The 7,077-nt window shown below is 46.9% G+C and overlaps 1 long non-coding RNA gene across 1 annotated transcript; it reads right to left on the minus strand.

Annotated features, from left to right (window-relative positions):
* Positions 1–609: 609 nt before the first annotated feature.
* On the minus strand, positions 610–5,481 carry LOC132657555 (uncharacterized). The gene is made up of 2 exons (XR_009595934.1): positions 5,222–5,481; positions 610–4,530 (listed from the first exon to the last, which is right to left on the minus strand). It is a non-coding gene; the product is annotated as an uncharacterized LOC132657555 (long non-coding RNA).
* Positions 5,482–7,077: the final 1,596 nt, after the last annotated feature.

The raw sequence follows: 7,077 nt of genomic DNA on the forward strand, positions 1-7,077 counted from the left end.
CTTAGGACTCTGTCTAAAGTCTTTTCTTTCCCTGGTGGAACAACGGCTCACTTCCAGTGTCCAGGCCCCTTCCTGCTTCTTAGCTTGTGTCTCCATGACCACTCACCTGGACACCTGCCCATCCCTGGGAACACCTGCTCAACCTGAGCATGGCTCTCCACCCTCACCTGACCCAAGAGCTCTCCCATCTGAGCCCCCACCTCTTCCAGAGGGGAGGAGGAGGTGACTGGGGGTTTGGGGATCCCCCTGTGCTCTGTGAGAAGCTGCTAACAGTTTAAATCAAGGCCTACCACCCAGGGGCCAGGCTGAGTTTTTCTTTTACTTTTTTTTAAAAAGTTTTATTGTATTTTTTAATCTACCTATTTTATAGGACCATAGTGAGAATTTGTTCATTTATTTAGTCTCACTGCTTGGCATGTGGGATCTTAGTTCCCTGACAAGGGATCGAGCCTGCACCCGCTGCATTGCAAATACGAAGTCTTAACCACTGGACCACCAGGGAATTTTTCCTGAGCTTTTCCTTCTCAGTGGAATCCCTGACAGTCCCCTGGCTCAACTCTCAAATTTTAGAATCTGTTTCTATGCAAAGTTATGATCTGACACATAATGTTTGCTCTTTAAAAATAGTTTTATTTCAATTTAAAAAATGACATACAGGGAAAATTAACTTTACACCACTTTTACGGAAGATCCATAGCAGTGCCTATTTTCACTAACAGAAAGCAGCTGCTGTTACAGGGGATGCACACCCCTGGGGGGGAGCGACCCCGCCAGCCCCTTCCCTAGTACCACAATCATCGTCTCAGCTTCAGCCGTCAGAGCCGAGAGCCGTGTCTGTGAGCATCCGGGCCTGATCTCCACGCATTTTGTGCATCTGTCAGCAAGATAGGTCCTAAGGTAGCTGCTACTTCACTCTAGGCCACTTCTTCTATGAAAGGTTTCCTAGGAATGCTCTATTTTCAGATAGCAGGGGAAGCCTGTCCATGTACACGGATTTTTCAAATGTCAGCTAGAGCCCATGTGCATCCAATGGGAGGTGGTCAGCGTCTGATGGGGTCATGGGGTCCAGTCTCTTCCTCAAACAGGAATCCTGGCAGGCTTGCTTTTCTTTTTATTTCATTTTGCTTTGCTGGCTTATCTATGGAGAAATAATCTACACAAATACGTTTCTTCTTTTAAACAAATGAAAATGTATTCTCTGTATTCTGCAGTTTCTTAGGCTTTATACTTTTGAGCTAATGTCATAGTGTCAAAAATAGGCAATTATTTCTCTAAAAGATTCATGACATATGTTTGTAAGAACAAACCATAATTATTTAGCTGGTCCTCTATTAATAAATGTTTACTTGGGTCCAGGCTTCATCCTACAAAATCCTTACAAAGTCCTTGCATCCTTGGACTTGAGTGACTTTTTCTGCAGGTTTCATTTCTAGACTGAAAATGTCTGGGACAGAGTGTGATTCATTTTAAATTTGAACAGACATCTTCAAATTAGCCTTTTGAGAGGTTGTATAAACTTGACATGCCACTAGCTACCTTAATTTCTAATTTTGCTTTTATTTATTTACATTTTTTTGGCCATGCCATGCAGCCTGTGGGATCTTAACTCCCCAACCAGGGATCGAACCCCTGCCCCCTGCAGTGGAAGCACAGAGTCCTAACCACTGAACCGCCAGGAAAGTCCCCAAGCTACCTTATTTTGCTTTCTGGAAGGTTTTCAGCTAAACCTGAAAAAATAACATTTTCTAAATATTATTAGTTAATTCTTTTTGGTATTTTCAAATCTATAAGTCTGCCTTTTCCAGCCCATGTGTTAGATGTTTTTTCCTGTCTGATTTAGATGACTAGTATTTACAGAGCAATAAAATTATGAGGAAAGCTCATGGATATCCGTGGTTCATTCTTGCCTTAAGAAGAGGAGCCAGGAGGTTCGATTTGTCTTCAGAAGCGTGTGTGTGTCTATGGAGACGCAGCTCTAGAACCGGATGATCCCACCAGCCACCCCTATGATCTTATGAGCCTTTCTCCAATTCGCATTTCCCCGGTGCTTTTTCAGTTACAGCCTGCATCCTCTGCCCTGTATGTCCAGACACTTAGAGATGTACAAACACTGAGACTTCCTTAAAGTATTGGGACGCGTAGTGCCAATGGGCAGCGGTCCTATGGCTAATATCTACTCTGGACTTACCCCTGGAGGATCCGACATTTGACAGTCCTGGACCTGGGGAGGCCAGGCCTTTTCCCCCACCCCACCGCTCATCACATCCCACATTGAGGGACAAGTTTACACAAGTAAGGTGCTTCCAGTGGTGTGTGTGACGCTTACAGTGCAGCCTGCCCCAAGTCTCCCAAGCCAGGTCCACAGCCAGGCCTTCTTTTCTCGTTTTCCAGGAAGTTAAGTTGGGAGCAGACAAGCCCAGGCTTAACCAGAGGGTCTTCCTCTGATCGAAAGCACCGTGAGAATGTGGACAGACTGCAAAAACCCCATCTGCTCAGGCCCCTTCGCTATGTATGACATGATCGCTGAAGCTTTACTAACCTCACTCCCAACAAGCAGACTCACCACCACCATCCCTGCAAGCCCTGCAGTCGCCACCTTTTTTTTGTTTTAGTATGATTTTATTTATTTGGCTGTGCTGAGCTTTAGATGTGGCATGTGGGATCTAGTCCCCTGACCAGGGATAGAGTCTGAGCCCCTCCTGCTCTGGGAGCACAGAGTCTTAGGCACAGGACCACCAGAGAAGTACAGCTCACTTCTTGATCACTGGCCCCACTTTTCAGATGGGACCTGAGGTTTGGGGGAGGGAAGTCCTCTCTCCAGTCACCATTTGGGATCTCATGGGCTCTGAGCACCAGAGTCGCCCGTCTGGATCTAAATCTACCCTTTCCCCTTGATCGCCTTCTTTGATTTCTTTCCAAATGTTTTCTTACTCCAGCCTTTCCATTCTTCTTCCGCTCTAGATACATTCATTCCTAAAATACTCCTCTGCCCCCACACCTCTTTGTTTAAGTTTCTTAAGGCAGGAAGCCCTGTCTACGGGCTTCGTCCCAGGAGGAGCCTCAGGGCAGAGAAAGGAGCCCTTTGGAATAAAATTGAATCCCCACAAAATAATTCCTCCCCTGTTCCTCTGCCTCTTCTATGCCCGCTTCCTCCTCTCCCAGAGTTTCGGAACCCATCCTTCTGCTCCTCAGAACCCACTTCTTGTGGTCTTCTTCCCAGAGGGAGTACTGTGTCCACCATCTACAGGATTCCTGGATCTTCGCTACAGGTGAGAGGATTCCCTCTGCAAAGTCCTCCCTCTTGTTATCTGGGGCCATCAGGGTCTCAGAACCTGCAGCTTTAATACCCAACGGGAATGGATGCTTTAAAAAATACCTGGGCTCACCTTATCTTCTGACATTTAAGTAAAATGTCATTAAAAACTCCAAAATGCAAGTGTGTCGCCGTGTTACAAATCACATTGACTAAAGAGAGGAAGTGGCTTAGGGTCCTATTTGAGATTGTCTTTCTAATGATTCATACAGCGATCAGACAGATCTTGAGAAGTTCAACTTGATCTTTAGGAATTCAGAGTTCTTTGGGGCAACTAGTTTCCATTGTTTCTCCCCCTCTTTTTGGCCACACTGCAAGGCATGCAGAACTTCTCCAACTAGGGATCAAACCCAGGCCCCCTGCAGGGGACACACAGAGTATTAACCACTGGACCACGAGGGAAGTCCTCCTCCATTGGTTTGTCTGTTTCCTTAAAGCAGCGGGGTCTCCAGTCTTTTTGGCGCCTGGGCCCAGTTTCATGGAATGCAGTTTTCCAGGGGCCAGGGGAGGGTATGAGTTTCAGGAAGATTCAAACACATTACATTTATTGTGCACTTTTCTATTATTATTACATCAGCTCCACCTCAGATCATCAGGCATTAGATCTCGGCGGTTTGGGGACCGCTGTCTAAAAGGGCAACAAACACATCACAAGTCAAACAACAATCACGAGGGCAAAACAGTCAATGGGGGGTCATCCTGCCCTATTTGGGGGAATTTGTATGTAGTATATTTTACAAAATATTTTAATATGAATGATCTAATATAAATTAATCCCAATAAATATTAAGGCACTGCTTCTTTGTTTTGGGTCTATCTTCATTCAATAGACATCAAGGTTTTTTGATGCAACCAGTACCTAAATAAGTGTTAAAGAATGCAACAAATAATACAGCTGCAGTTTCTATTTCAGAGCTGTTTTATCCATTCGTGCGTTGTTTGTCATTTCTGAATTAGAACGGAACACACCAAAATACGTGACCATAGGCTTCACCCTTAGAACTTCAACCTGTTTAGAAGACTGCTTTCTGCAGTGCTGCAGCACAGCACTTTTCCAAAGCAACTTTTCGCATTGCTCTCACAGTTTCCTGTGTCTTTCATGTTCTTTTCACACTCTTTTTCTCTTAAACATCCTCTGGCTTCCATAGTTGCACCACATTTCCTTCCATCTCTTTTTTTATCTTTGATCTCCTTCTGAAAACACCTCCATCCACGCACTGAAACATATATGAAAAAGCTTTCAGATTTGTTTTGTCCTTTTCATCTCCTTTCATTTTTAAGCCAGGGTCTTCCCATTTTGATTTGTTGTTGTTGTTTGTACTGAAAAACCTTCCTCTCGTCACAGGCACCTTCTTCCTCTTTATTCAGTTTCCTTTGGCTTTAATGTATTGGTTTTAAAGTTGGCTGTTTCAGGTTTTTTTTTTTTTGTAGTTTAATGACACTCTATTTGAGAAGTCACACTATAATCTTCCAGAAGTCCTTTTCCCCCAGGTTTCAATGAATTAATACACTTATTTTGGGTGCACAAGTAGGGTCCTGTGGCAGGGGGAGGGCTGTGAGCCCCACCATGCCTCCAAGACTGAGAGTAGCCAGTTGGATGAATTGGTGCCTCTTCTCAAAAGCCCCTCAGCAACCTTCTCTAGTCCTGCTGCCCCTGGTCTCCTGGGAGGCAGCGTCATGGTCCCCACAGAGCATCCACGTCAAGACTCCCGGGGACATGGGCATTCTGGCATCATCAGCACCTCCTCTTGGCCTTGCTCTCCAAACCCAGGGGCTGGGCCTGGAGGCACACAACTTTGTGCCTGAGACTGGAAATGGGAACTGAGTAGATAAAACCCACGACAACACAAATAAGGCACCCACGAGGGACAGTCAGGTCCTGCTTGACACACTATAGCTATGTCATACCTGAAAAGGAGAATGGAGGAAACGGCAGTTCATGGAGCTTTCATTCTCAGAAGTAAAGCCTCAGCTCTCAGACCTGTATCTCCTATAGGTCGCTCTCCTGGCAGTTGCACTAAGCAGCCTTTTGACCTCTGTCTGCTCCCTCCTGGTCTCATTTAGCACAGAAAGGAAAGCAGGAGAACCCACTTAGAGAAGACAGGAGAGGAGATGAGGCTACAGACAAAGACTCAGCAGTTGGTCTTTGGAGAAACCACCCGCTGGATGGGGCCCCCATCTCTGCTTATCTGCTCCAAAGGCCCGGGGTGTGGTCACAAGTGTGCTACAGGTGAAATGCAAAAGAAACACCATCTCCACCGCCACCACTGAGAGAGCTTGTGTGGCCTCAGATATGGGACAGGGTGCAGCGCAGGGAGGGAAGAAGGAGGCTGGCCGCTCTCTCTGAAATGATGCCCAAGCCCTCTCAGCATCCCTCCCACCCTCACCTCCGCCGAAACGTTCCCACCAGCATTTCATTCCTCTGGGGTTTTCACAAGCATCCCTTGTTGGAAGAGACTACAACCCAGGGCAAGGGAGGGGATGAGTGAACTATTAAGCCCCTGCCCAGGCTCACACAGTGACTTCTGAACTAGAGACAACAAGCCGTAACATCTCCTTCCCTTCTGTCTGGCTCTTAATGTGGTCCAGCGTCCTGTATCACCCCAGTTGTCCCAGCCTTGCTAGCGGTTGCACCTCTCATAGTGAAAGTGTCCTGATCTGGATGGTAATTATACAATAATCCTACCAACTGGGGGCCCTGTGCCCTTGATGCCCATCTGAGAATCCCATCTGTATTCCTAAGCCCGGCAGGCTGGGGGAAAACTCAGGCATAAATAACTCGGGCTTCTCGGGTGGGTCCTCCAATGACAGTCCCGTTTCTGGAGACCATCTGTCCCCAGACTGAAGAGCACAGAGCGTTGGGGAAGAACACCAGCTGTAACACAGAAAAGTGCTCACTCACAAAAGAAAGAAAGTGAAAGTGTTAGTTGCTCAGTAGTGTCTGACTCTTAGTCCCTGGAATTCTCCAGGCCAGAATAGAGGAGTGGATTGCCATTCCTTTCTCCTGGGGATCGTCCCAACACAGGGATTGCACCTGGGTCTCCTGCACTGCAGGCAGATTCTTCACCATCTGAGCCACTAGGAAGCCCTAGACCTTGTCAAAAAGAACAGACAGTAACACCTGGCTTGGGAAATCACAGCACGATTCTCCAGTGTCATTTGGTTTAATCCTCACAGTAATCCCGTGGATGGAAATGAGCCCCTATGGAGCTCAAGTTCCCCCAGCTATAAGTGGCTGGAGGCCAGCCTTGGGCAGAGGTCGCTGCACCCCCGTCCTGGTCCTTCCTCCATGCTCAGCTGCTGGGCTGGACTTGGAAGGCGAGGAAGCTACAGTGCGATACCCCTCAGTCCGTCTCCTTTCTCCCTGCTCATGTCTGACATCCAATCAATCTTCCAAATGTCTTGTTGGGGGAGGAGTGCACATGCAGAAGGCAAGGATAACTGTAACGAGGCATTAATAAAAGCCTACTTCCTCAAATGCACAGCTCCCATCTTTGTTTCAGGTGGGCCCATGCATCCCTGTGGCGTTCCCATGTGTGCAAACAGAAGATACTAGGAGGCAAGGTGGGCTCCAGATGTAAATTACCAGAGAGGGATTCTGTGGTCTTAATTAGTGGGCGTCACTGCAGGGAAGCGAGACTTATCTGCTTTTCTCAGCCCTGCAGGCTTTATTGGTTATGAAAAGACATTTGGCACAAATTAACTTTCTCTTATTGGAAAAATAGAGCGTGGGGACAAATCTCTTTCACGCACCTGAGAGTCAG

The sequence above is a fragment of the Ovis aries genome, chromosome 13 (genome assembly GCF_016772045.2).
Source record: "Ovis aries strain OAR_USU_Benz2616 breed Rambouillet chromosome 13, ARS-UI_Ramb_v3.0, whole genome shotgun sequence".
In the NCBI taxonomy this organism is placed as follows: domain Eukaryota; kingdom Metazoa; phylum Chordata; class Mammalia; order Artiodactyla; family Bovidae; genus Ovis; species Ovis aries.